At 37.0% G+C, this 12616-nt stretch overlaps 1 protein-coding gene across 5 annotated transcripts in view; it reads left to right on the top strand.

Annotated features, from left to right (window-relative positions):
• Positions 1–1460: 1460 nt before the first annotated feature.
• FAM135A (family with sequence similarity 135 member A) overlaps positions 1461–12616 on the top strand; it is a 110657-nt gene continuing 99501 nt past the window's right edge. For 4 of the 5 annotated variants that reach the window (XM_074310571.1, XM_074310569.1, XM_074310570.1 and 1 more), the window contains exon 1: positions 1465–1821. The gene's annotated coding sequence lies outside the window, so the exon portion shown is untranslated. Of the gene's footprint in view, positions 1822–12616 lie in introns of all 5 variants that reach the window. The other variant, XM_074310573.1, reaches the window with a different exon arrangement.

Here is a 12616-nt window from a genome sequence, read left to right as displayed (position 1 = left end):
GGAAGAAGCTAATGAAGAAAAAGAGCTGGTTCAAGATTTAAACAGGCCACCCTACTTATTGGAATACAATTTAGTGTAGACTGAATGTATAAAAATTAGGATTTATATAAAGTAATAGAGGGACCTAAAGTAATGATTAAAAAAGAAGTCTGAGGAGTGATATGGCAGGTCAATTTCCCTTTTTTGTTAAGAAAGACTTCTCAGAAAAAATGAGATCTATTGTGTGAAAGGCAGAGGGAATTCTTGGGAAGGAGTGCATCTTGGAAAAGGGCTCAGGTGATGGAAAGATGTTGAAAAAAATTCCCTCAGGACAGTGGGAATTTTTTTTTTAATCAAGTAAAATGCACAGGGTTATTAAGAACTAGGATTCTATAATTTTTTTTTAAGTTAAAGGGATTAGAAATTCAATTGAAGAAGTGATCAAAGGAGAGGGAACATGCAAGAATGTAGTACATGCCATAGAAGCATACATTTAAAACCTGATTAAGACTTTAAGGAGGTCACTCCATCCAATGCCCTTTTTTGACAAACAAGGAAACTGAAGAAATGATTCAGGTCATACAAACAGGTGGCACTGACAGAATCTGAATCCAGGTCCGGTGACATCAAAGCCAGCACTTTTGCCTCTCTATCACACACTTAATGGGAAGTCTCCATCATGCCAGGCAAGTGCCCGAATACTCAAGATTATAGCGGAAGGGATTTAATATAGGCATCTGTACCACAATCTTCTTCCCTCTTAAGAGCTGTGATGTAACAGTATAAAAGGATTAATTTAATTAATTAATAATGCCTATGCCGGACATTATGAATGGGTATCAACTTCAGAAGAGAAAAAAAAACAAAAAACAGCAACATTAGGTGAAACAACAGAACGAAAACAAACCTAATTCTTAAAGAGGCCGACTTCATGGGTACGTTGTTCCCGTTCCTCCCCTTCCTTCCCCCTAGATTTTTCTGCTCCTTTCACTACCTACGAAGGCACGAAATCTTTTGGTTCCTCTCAGAAACATGGAAAGATGGTACCAATAATCAAAAAGGGGCGGGTGCGCATCGAGGGAGGAATGGATCCGGGGTCTTTACTTGGAAGAAAGATTTAACTGATACTTCAACCCTGAGGGGGTCGCAACCCTAAACCCAATAAACTACATCGCGCCATCTTCCGTTTACAATTATCCCAGGCACTACGGCAAATCCCCACGGAGCCCCTTCCCCAGGGTAGAAAAAGTGAGGCCTCAGAAGCTACACAAATCCACTATCTTTGAAATCATCTTTTCCCGATTTTCCCCCTCCCTCTCTCTTTTCCAAAAGCAGCAACCAAATGCTACCATTCAACACACGTCAAGAGGCCTCCGATCGCGCTCTTTATTGACGCCAACTCCTACATCTCGCGAGAACTCAGTTCTCTTGCCGCGGGGGCTGTCCCGGGCGAAATCTCACGCAATCTCAGCTGAAGCAGGAGGCTGGAGAAGGGGGCGGGCGCTGGGCCGGAGTGGGGTGGGGCCGAGGCTCTGTGTGGGGAGGGAGGTACGGTGGCAGCGGGACCTGTTGATCGCAGGTAGCGCCAAGCTGGCCCGTGGGCTCCCTTGGGCGCTGAGGTAGCCGCGCATGCTCGCTAGTCGTACTACTGGCTAGACGCGGGGCGGCGGTGACCTACCGGCTCCTACTCGGGATCCGCTGCGGCTGGGCGAGCGGCGGCGGCGGCGATGTGAGGGACCCCGGGGGCGGGATGGTGCTGGCTCGGGGGAGGGCCGTATTCTTCGACTGGACGACGAGCTCCTCCACACGACTTGGGGTGGGAACCGCCGACCCAGGCGAGAGGTAATTGCCCCCTAACTGTCGTAGCTGGCTGCCCGCGTCTGTTCCCTTTCTCCTCACCTCCCTCCAGGTCTGGAAGGAAGCCCCTCCGCCCCCTCCATTAACACCATCCTCCCCGCCGTTCTTTTCTGCCTTCTTCCTGAGACTGGGCTGAAGCCGCCGCCCCGCGGGCCGAGCCTGGTGCCCGAGCGACCTGGGTGAAGGTCGGTGCGGACAGCCCGGGCATCCGAGCTTCGAGGGGCCGAGTCCGGCGTGGGCACTGCCCGATGATTCGCAGCGCTACTCACCTAGTCCTCCCGGAGCCGCTGTACCCTGGCTCCGCACCCCCTCCCCCGGCTCCATCCCCGGTTCTCGGTCCTGCTTCTCCTCCTCTCCTTCCTCTTCATCTCTCCTTCGTCCCGTCAGCCTTTCTGTCCCGTGTCTTTCTGTCTAGTAATTCGGGGGGACGGGAACGGAAGGGGTGTCTTTAATTCGGTCAGTCTGGTTAGCCCTTCTCTTTGGCTTTCCTCTACTTTTTATCGCAGTTCTCTCGTTTTCACTCACTTCTCTATTCAACAAGATTCTTTACTCCTTTCTTCCCTCCCCCTCCCCCCGCCCTCAACCTCTAGGCATTGGGCTGTTATTCTCGTCTCTTAGGTCATTTTTTGGTCACTTTTTTAACTTGAGCATCACTTTAATACAGCAAGATTAGTTTTTTTGCCTTCTAATTTCCAAGGATCCTTTTAACAGCCCTTCAAATACGCCTCAATAGTACCTGACTTGCCAGTGTTGGAGCTATCTTTCCGGGTCCTTTTCCCATCCCTTTCCAATTCCAAACTCATACTCTTAGCTTTTCTCTCTAGACTCTTCCTTACCTTCTTTTTCTTACTTTTGTTTGCCAGTTCTTTTAAAATGGAGTTATTTTTTCCTTCTCTTTGTTTTGTATCACTCGTGCTCTTCACGGGTATTTTTTCCTTCCTCTTTGCATCCCCAGCTCTTAAGTACAGTGCTAAATAAGCGCTTACTTAATGCTTCTTGGTTTGACTTTTTTTTTTAATTCCCCATGGCCTTTCTGCCTTACTCCCTTTTCCTTGTTCTGTTGCAGGTTCTTGATATCTCCCCCAACTATTTTTCACTCTTTGTTGGAAGGGTCTTTTAACAATGGCAGGAGAAGTCATGAATCTACTATTTTGAATATATGACTAATATTTAAGGAGCATACTTATTTGGCATGCCAGTAACAGAGGCTTATTACCTACGTTCCTGAAATTGTAAACTAACAAATTATAGTTGGGTAAAGTTGATCATTCCCCACCTCCAAAAAAATACATTCTAAAACTATTATGAAGTAATTTGTTCTTGATGAAGGAGAAGTGTTCAGTATTTTTAGCTGCTGTTCAATGATCCATAATTCAATTTGTAAAATCTGCTGTTGACTTTAATTTGACATATTGTACATTTTGAATATTTGTTTTTCAGTTAATCTTAAAACTACTCTCGTTTTCCTGGGGATCAGAAAAATTATGTAGTTCCTATTAGATGTAAATGCTTTTGCTTCTTAAAGAACACCGAAGTTTGGGTAGCCAGAAAATACATGTAAATATTTCTGAATTCATTAAATTAGAAGTAATACAACCTTTGAGCTTTTGTTGTTTTATTCATGTAGAATTTTGTTGTATGGGTTAGATGCCAAACTTTTTTATAAAAAGACATCCTTCATTAAAAACAAAAAGTAGAGTTTATGTAGCTTGTTTAAAATTAAATTCAATTTTGTCTTTATTTAGAGCCAGTTGCTGCTTTTGGTCAATTATTTGTTATTAGGGAGGCCTTAAGACTAAGTGTGTTGCTACACATTTTATGGGGTAATTTCAGAATTTTCTAACTTAAAATGCCTGTCTATTGTAGGAATTAAATTACTTTGTTCCTATTTTATAGAGAAAAACAAACACAAAGATTGCTTCTTATAGACAGAGACACAATGAATCAGAAGCATAGCTGAAAATAAGTTGAGAACACATGACTTCCAACCCATTGCCATTAAATTAAACCAAATAGAAGAATCAGCTACTATTATGTGTAGTAAAAAATCCCAGATTTTTTAAGTTTTACTTGATATTGGGCTTTTTGAGTACACATGCTTAAACTGCTGCTTCTAAAGGAATCCAGTTTCTCTCTTTAAAAGGTATAGCCATTACTTTTAATTATATATACATAAAGTAATATGCTTTTATTTCTTTTGTTGACATTTTAGTAACCAACCTGACTAAACTGTGTAAAAGATTACAGTGAAATGACATGGTAGAACTGGCACAAAACTAGTCAAGAGATTTGAATTATAATTATGACATAGTACATAACTTTGTAGAAGCCACTTAACTTCTCTAACTTCTCTGTGCCTCTCTGACTACCTGAAAATGCAAACAATAGTGGTTGCCATTCAATAATCTCATATATTGTGAAGGATAACAAGTTAAATGTATTTAATGTATTTATAGACTAAAAGTGCTTTTTATGAGAACTTAATAGTTTAGAATTCTTAGGCTGGCAGTTAGTTTACCCAAGTGGTATGTAGGTCAAGATTTCCTTTAGATAATCATTTTTGATTCAGACACCAGAAACATTTGACAGATTTTATGGCACTTGTATATTTTCAGATAGTGTCCTTTCTGCTGAGGAGATTATATGGTCTATGGCATTATATAGCAAGCACTATGGCATTCTGAATTTAGGTAGATACTTTATCCTCCAGGAGTTTACATATAGTAGACATTCTTATACTTTATACATTTTAATTTTTGGCTTTTTGCTGAATTTAGCGTGTTTGAGGGGACAAGGAAATAAGATATGAGAAATGTGAGGTTAAGTGAAAATGGAAAGTAAATCCTTGCCCTGGTTCTGCTAATTAGGGCAGTCTATGTGAAAATTTAAGTTTTGAAATGAGTTTTTTAGTTAGTTTTTTTTTAAGGGGTTAGCAACATGTAGATAGAGTTGAAATAACATGTTTTATTTTGTTTTGATAGTGACAATTCAGAACAAGTATGGAAGGAAAAAGGGAAAAAAGCAAGAGTAAATTAGAAGAATTTTTACAATTCCATTTGATTTGATGCATTATAAAACATAAATTGTTAGACATACTGGAGATTCTATTGGATTGTGAGAAGGTGGGGCTGTTCCACTGAATTTGTCATTTATAAAAACAAAATAGCCCTGGAAATGATGCAGATTCTAAACTTTGAACCTGTACTATGCTTACTGATAACAACGTATTTAAAAGACCAATTTTTTTGTCCATCACAGATATGTTTTCTTAGAAATATTAACATTTTGAAATTGGATTTCTACTTTAGATGTTTTCCTATTATTGTTTTTCATTTATTAGTTGATGTCATAATTAAGAAGGGATACATTTTGAGTAACTTGTAAGAAGTCTGTCCTCTTTCAAAGACTCAGATCACCCATTAATGAGATATTTCCTATGTTCTGGATTCTCTTAATTATCCTCACATTCCTCTATCTTCATTCCAAGATATAGCTTACTTACATACTCAGTTGTATAGTTAATTTATTTCTTTCATTGAAATTTCCTTTAGGTTTTTGTGTGGGTTTTTTTGTATGTCCCTTTTGTGATTTTATGTGGTGGTATCTGAGACACTTGCCCTTCATAAGTTGCCAGTAAGTCATAGACTTCAATTAGAAGTACTGCTGACTGTAAACATCTCGGAGTAATCTATGGCCTGAGGTCAAAACTTTAAATATAAGCTTTCCAGTTCCATATTGGCAAAGGCAACTTTAAATCTGGCAAGACTAAATTTGCTGTCCCATCAATGTTGTCTCAGGAGCAGAGAATAAGAAGTTTCAAAACCATCTTGATCTTTAACCACTGTTGACTCCAAAAGAGTCAAGAATGAGTATTTGATATACTTAGGGGAAAAAGAAACTGGCATACCTCTTTGCTTTTTCTTTTTGTCAGTGGTACCTTTGCCTTAATAGCAGAATTTTCAGTCCCTTAAACCATTAATACATTTGATACAAAAGCATGATAAAGTTGGCGGGGGAAGGCTTAGTTATCCATTGAGGAGAGAGGGAAGAATAGAGATATGAAAACATTTAATTATAGGACCAGGCCAGGTTGTGAAACTAGTAGAAATTTGATGTTTTTAATTGGGATGTGAACTTTTTTTTTCTTACCAGCTTTTAAAAATGTGATATTTCTATGTACTGAGAAGTTGATATCTCCATTATATTTATGCTTTTTTTCTTTCTAAATTTAGGATGCTCTTTTGACTGAGACCATTGGGATATTTTCTTCTCCTCAAGGTCCTGCACCCTTTCGTATTGACCATTTGTGTTGTAAATTAAATTTATATTTTTTATTATCATCTAAAAAGCTGAGTTTATGGTATATTAAATGAAAAAGTCTTTCAATGTAAATATTCTTTAGGAATTAAAGTGAAAGAAACTAGAAAAATCATAATCACTCAAATAGGAAAATATTTTTCTGCAATTGAAATTTTCAAAATATGGATTGTGCTGCTCCAGATGTATAATGCCTCAGCATTATAACCTGTTTTTTCTCCCTCCTTCCCTCAATTCTAGCTGGGTGACTCTGGGCAAGGCACTTAACTAACCTCTCAGTGTCCTCATCAATTCTCTTTAAGATCATATATAGTAGAATGCTTTCTCATATGCATAGTTCCCTACACTTATGAAATCACAGATCTGAACCAAAAAATTGTTAGGTCATTGTTTCTGGACTGTCTTGATTCAATTGTAACTATTTGGAAGAAATATTTTTTACTCATGCTGTAAGATCTCTGTGCAGTATTTTAGATTTTAGTGTTTCTTTAAAGCCTACTCTAAGATGTTTGAAGTAGATAATCTTGACTTGATCAATACAGAAGAAAAGGGCAGACAGCTAGCTCCTCAATACTTACAAATTAATACTACTTAGATACAAAAACATATTGGATTCTAAAATAAGATACCTCATCTTATGCATCACATATTTTTGAAATTTTTTTATTTAAATTGATTTTTGTAAATTGGATCCTTTATTTCTCCCACCAACTTAACTTTTCATTTCAGGACTGGTTTTTCTTAATTGTCAAGTTAAAAAAAATTAAGAAATTGAGTTTCTCTAGCTGTTACTACCTAAGAGGCCCCATTCAGGAAGTTATAATCTATAAATGTACCCAGGAACTGCTATCTGAAATGATTCCTAAGATTTATTTCAGTACAACAGATTATCTATAATTTTATTGGTATGGCTACCCCCTCCACCATAAAAATCACAACTAGTCCTTGCTTTAGTAGACAGTCTTCATCATTTATCATGGACAAAAACATTAATCATCTGGTAGCTTACCTTCAGGAGGAGGATGATCTTCTCTGAATCTTGTTTAGATAGTCCTCAGATACAGATACTCACTTCTTATGAAACTTAAAACTTCAGTCATTCTGAACTTATAGGACTTCTCACTTCTTGTGCTGTGCTGGCATAACCTTTTAAGAAGTTAGAATTATTTCCATGCCAAAATGAGCCATTAGAGCAATACTTTAGAAAGCGGTAAGATTTAATACTTATCTGGGAAGTACAATTTTGTTTTGATTTGTGGATTTCCTTTATCCATGTTACAAGTAGATAACCAAAAGTTACATCATTTTCATCTTAGCAGAGCAAACTGACATGCCCCACCTAAAATGTCCTTAACTGATTTCAGCAAAACATTCTATTAAATAAAACAAAATTATAGGCAATAATTATTTTGAGAGAAATGATACATTAATATTCAAATGTTATTTTTGATTTTAGGAACACTAATGGCAATTGCCTTTTGAAGGACAATATAACCATTTAAACCCAAACTTAAGAAAAACGAGTTTAATTAGACATTGATTTTAAAAAATTTGTTGTCCCTTTTGCTAGGATTTACTTGGAGATTTTAATAAGAAATAAAGTTAATTACATTAAGAATATCAATCATTTAACAAGTGCAGTGACCATTTAAATGTTTGATTAAATGGCAATTTTTGCTTCTATTCTTACTGGAAGCTAGGGTTTTGGATTGTGTTCCTTCCTTATTCCCCTCACACACCTCTTACAGAAAATCTCGCCTCTTTAATATCTTTGAATATATTTTGTCGTCTTATTAGTTCTTCAGTAGATCTCCATTTGTCACAAGGAAATCTCTATATTAAAAGAATTATTATTGCAATTAAAAAATATAATTTGTCAATCATTATTGCTTTTATCAGTCTGCATATCTATTTTTCTTCTTTAAAAGAGAATTATTTTTAAAATTGACTTTATTTTCTTCAGAGGTATTTCTATAGTTATAAAATCCCTGGAGAGCAGGGCTCTCCTAAACACTTTTTAAAGTGTTTCTTTAATATATGGAATTCCAAAGGACTAAGAAGATAATAAAAATGAGTTTCTAGGATAGAGATTCAGGCTAGGAAGTAGGTCTCAAACCAAGAGAATTGACATTTCTACAGTTTTTTCCTCACCTCCTCTCTCTAAAACTTGAGTTCCTTATGGCCTATATTTTTATTTACCCCTCCCCCACCATCCCTGCTTGCATAACTGATAATGCTGTTGTGGTTCTGACCATGGCTTTCTTACCTGCTTCTGACTTAGTAGTGACAGGGCCTCAGCATCCTTCCTTCTCATGATCTTTCTCTGGGTTGTGGTTTAGTGGGATATATTGATGGAATGCCTCTGCTCATTTTGTAATGCAAATACAAATTAGTCCTTTTCATGTATTTCATTCAACCCTTATAAAAATCCTTTAAGATAGATACTATGGATATGATTTATCCCCATGATTTAAGAGAGGTTGTGACTTGCCCATCATTATATAGGTGGAAAAATTTTCCAGTCAGATGGGACTTGAATCCAGATCTTTCTGATTTCATTTTCAAGATTGTTTACTTTATCAGGCTACTGTTCAGCACAGAAGCAAAATAGGATGGTAATGCCAGCCAATTTGTTAACTATTATTTAGGTTCCTGGTGTTGAAAGTAATAAATAGATTCATCTTTGATTTTCAAAAGCATTTTTTAGAACTCTTCCCCACCAAAATATGTATAAGTTTACAGCAGAACAATAACTACACATCTTTATTGAGTACCTACTATGTACCAGGCACTACAAATAATGGAAATATTAATAAGAGAAGAAAGGCAGTGCCTCAAGAAACTTATAGTCTCAAGGAGGAATTAAGAATGTAAAAGAAAGCTCACAATTGGGGATAGGGAAAGGAAGAAAGGATACCTAACACAGTGACCTGATGAACAGTCAGAGAAGTCCCAAAATAGTGTAATAAGGTGAGGAATAGTGATAAATTATAGTTGTAATGGATTATAATTCTGCCCCATTCCGTTTTGTTTAAACATAATAGCACTAGGACTCCTCAAGGAAAAGGAATGTGATGAATCTTCCCATCTTTTCTTTTTTTCTTTTTGTTTTCTAAGAATTACCATAACTGGTATGAGTCAATGTGAATAAATGTGGTTGACTAAATTGGAGCTGTTGGGCTTAGATTGATATAGTACAATTGAACAGCCTATGTGGGGGCAGCTTCTGCTTTGACTGTGTTAAACATATCCTGATAATCCTGGTATTGAAGTGTGTTCAGTCAGTCAATGAACATCAAAAAACATTTTTTAATAATAGCTTTTTATTTTCAAAATACATGCAACAATCGTTTTCAACATTTACCTTGCAAAACCTTGTGTTCCAGATTTTTCTCCTTCCCTTCCCTCTCCCCTCTCCCCTAGAAAGCAAGTAACCCAGTATATGTTAAGCTTGTGCGATTCTTATATACATATTTCCCACATTTATCATGCTGTACAAGAAAAATCAGATCAAAGGGGAAAAAAAAACAACAAGCAATCAACCACAACAAAAAAATGAAAATACTATGTTCTGATCCGCATTCAGTCTTCATAATCCTCTCTGGATACAGCTTGCATTTTCTATCCCAACTTTATTGGAATTGCTTTGAGTCACCACATTGTTAAAAAGAATCAAGTTCACCACAATTGATCATCACATAATCTTTTTAATATGCTCAATGCTCTCTTGGTTCTACTCATTTCACTCAGTGTCAGTCCATGTAAGTCTCTCCAGGCCTCTCTGAAATCATCCTGATGATCACTTCTTATAGAATAATTATACTCCATAACATATATATTATAACTTATTCAGCTATTCCCCAACTGATGGGCATCCACTCAGTTTCCAGTTCCTTGCCAATACAAAAAAGGCTGCCACAAACATTTTTGCATATATGGTTCCTTTCCCCTCTTTTATGATCTCTTTCGGATACATACGCAGTAGTGATACTGCAGGATCAGAGAGTATGCACAGTTGTTCTTTTGGCATATAACATTTATAAAGTGTCTGCAATATGCCTGACACTATGATAAGTGCTGGGGATCAAAAAAATCAAAAAGCCTCCTTTACCCTCAAAAGACTTAAAATCTAATTGAGGGGACAACTAGCAAACATATATTTGATGTATATGCAGGATGTATAGGAACAGCTTATATGCAGAATAAATAGGAAATAATTAACAGTAGGGAAACACTAAAATTAAGAGAGGTTGGGAAAGGTTTCTTGCAGAAGATGGAATTTTAATTGGAACTTAAAAGGAAGCCAGGGAAATCAGTAAGTAGAGATGATGGGAGAGCACCCCAAACATGGGAGGCATCACAGAAAAAATGCTTGGAGCTTAGATATGAGATGTTTGTTCCTAGATTTTCAAAGACAGCATTCCTAGATTTAAGAGTTCATGGCAGGAAACCAGTATAAGACCAATGGAAAGGTAGGATGGGGCTAGCTTATGAAAGGCTTTGAATGCCAAAAAGATTTTGTATTTGATCTTAGAAGTAATATGAAACCACTAGAGCAGTGGTCCTCAAATTTTTTAAATAGGAGGGCCAGTTCACTGTCCCTCAGACTGTTGGAGGGCTGGACTACAGTAAAAACAAAAACTCACATTCTGTCTCCACCCCTCAGATCATATGCCATAACCCGGAGGGCCACATAAATGTCCTCAGCGGCTGCATCTGGCCCGCTGTAGTTTGAGAACCCTGCACTAGAGTTTATTGAATTAGGTGAGAGGAAGTGTAACATATTTGAACCTGAACTTTAGAAATATCACTTTGGTTTCTGAATGAAGGATGAGTTGGAATAAGTAGAGATTTGAGGCAGGTATATCCACCAGTAATCTATTGTAATAGTCTAAGCATGAGTTACACTACAATGAGACTGCTATTAGGAGAGAAAAGGTTATTCAGGAGATTGCAAAGGTGGAATTCATGGGCTTTAGTAACAGATTGGCTATGGGGAGTGAAAGATTGTGAGGAGGATGCACCTTGGTTACAAGCCTGAGATACAGGGAGGAGGTTGGTGGTGTTCTCCACAGTAATAGAGAAGATGTAGGGGGTGAAATGGGAAAGATAGGGGGGAAATAGTGCTTGATTTTAGATATTTTGAGTTTCTGATGTCTACTAGGGAGTTGGAGATAAGAATTGGAGGTCAACAGAGCAGTTAGAATAGGTAGATTTGAGAATCAGCATAGCAATAATTATTAAATCTATTGAGAGCTGATGAAGTAATGTAGTAGTGTAGAAAAGGAGAGAATTCAGGGTGGAACCCTTTGGGACATAAATGATTAGAACGTTTAATACTGTTAGTAACAGTGGTATATCCTGTTTTGGTCAATAACTTCCACAGTCCTAAATGCTGAAGGTATGCTTTTGTAAGATCTATAGGATGACTGACTTTTGTAACATTAACCAATAACCCCATGATACTACAGGGAAAACGTAGAATTAGAATTTATTTAGGATGAATGTTGTGTGATGTCTTGCCACTTGGAGTAGCATGGTTTGGTTGGTGATCTAAAGTTGATACCTTATGATTGTTTCCCTACCACTAAAGTAGTTCAGAATTTCTAAGGTATACTCACTGGGCCAGAATTAATACCATAAAGTTCACTTGGGGTCTCATCTGTCATTACTATAGCTGGAATACATGATACCCAAGTGTCTGGTTATTTGATCAAAGAAATAGGTACAGTACTAAACAAGATGTGAAAAGTGGTCAATCTTCTAGTGGATGGAAATAATAGGGTTCTCATATACCTATTTTCTGGTGGACTCTGGCCAAAAAGAAGTTTGTACTTGGGTGGCAGGGATCCAGAATTAGTAGTCCTCGAGATATACCAGATGCATCTCACATTTTTGATTGTAACTAGAGCCAGATTGTTATGTACTCACATTGGTTTAAAAACAACTACTACTTAATAGCTGCATCCACCCAAGTAAATTCATCCCAGACAGGTGTGGACAAGCCCTTCACAAACAGTTCATCCATAGCAGAAATATTCATTGTCAAATTTTGATTGAAGGACCACACATCATCTTAATTTTAATTCACTCATTTTAATTTTCCAAGAAACTGGAGTAACTTGGATATGTCATTGCTGCTATGGGTTCCTGATTCCTAATCTTTAAAAATGAAAAATGAAATTTACTCATATTGTGGTATTTCAAAAACAAGTGAGCAAATACTGAAAAAGAAGTAATTATAACAACGAATATCAGCTTTTCGTTTTCTATCCCTTCACTTTTTTTATTTTTGGCTTATGTTGACTTTATTGAAATTTTGTGGTTGGGTATATTTTGGCTATACAATTCTTCACTAAATAGCACTTGATGTAATTTGTACCATGTTTTCTCCAAATTATATTTCTTATTATGGGGTAATATACCATTACATCCTCATAACATTTTTCAACCATTTTCCTAA

Source organism: Sminthopsis crassicaudata, chromosome 4 (genome assembly GCF_048593235.1).
Source record: "Sminthopsis crassicaudata isolate SCR6 chromosome 4, ASM4859323v1, whole genome shotgun sequence".
Lineage (NCBI taxonomy): Eukaryota > Metazoa > Chordata > Mammalia > Dasyuromorphia > Dasyuridae > Sminthopsis > Sminthopsis crassicaudata.
Note: the sequence above shows the minus strand (reverse complement) of the source record. Positions and strands in the feature narration are given on the sequence as shown.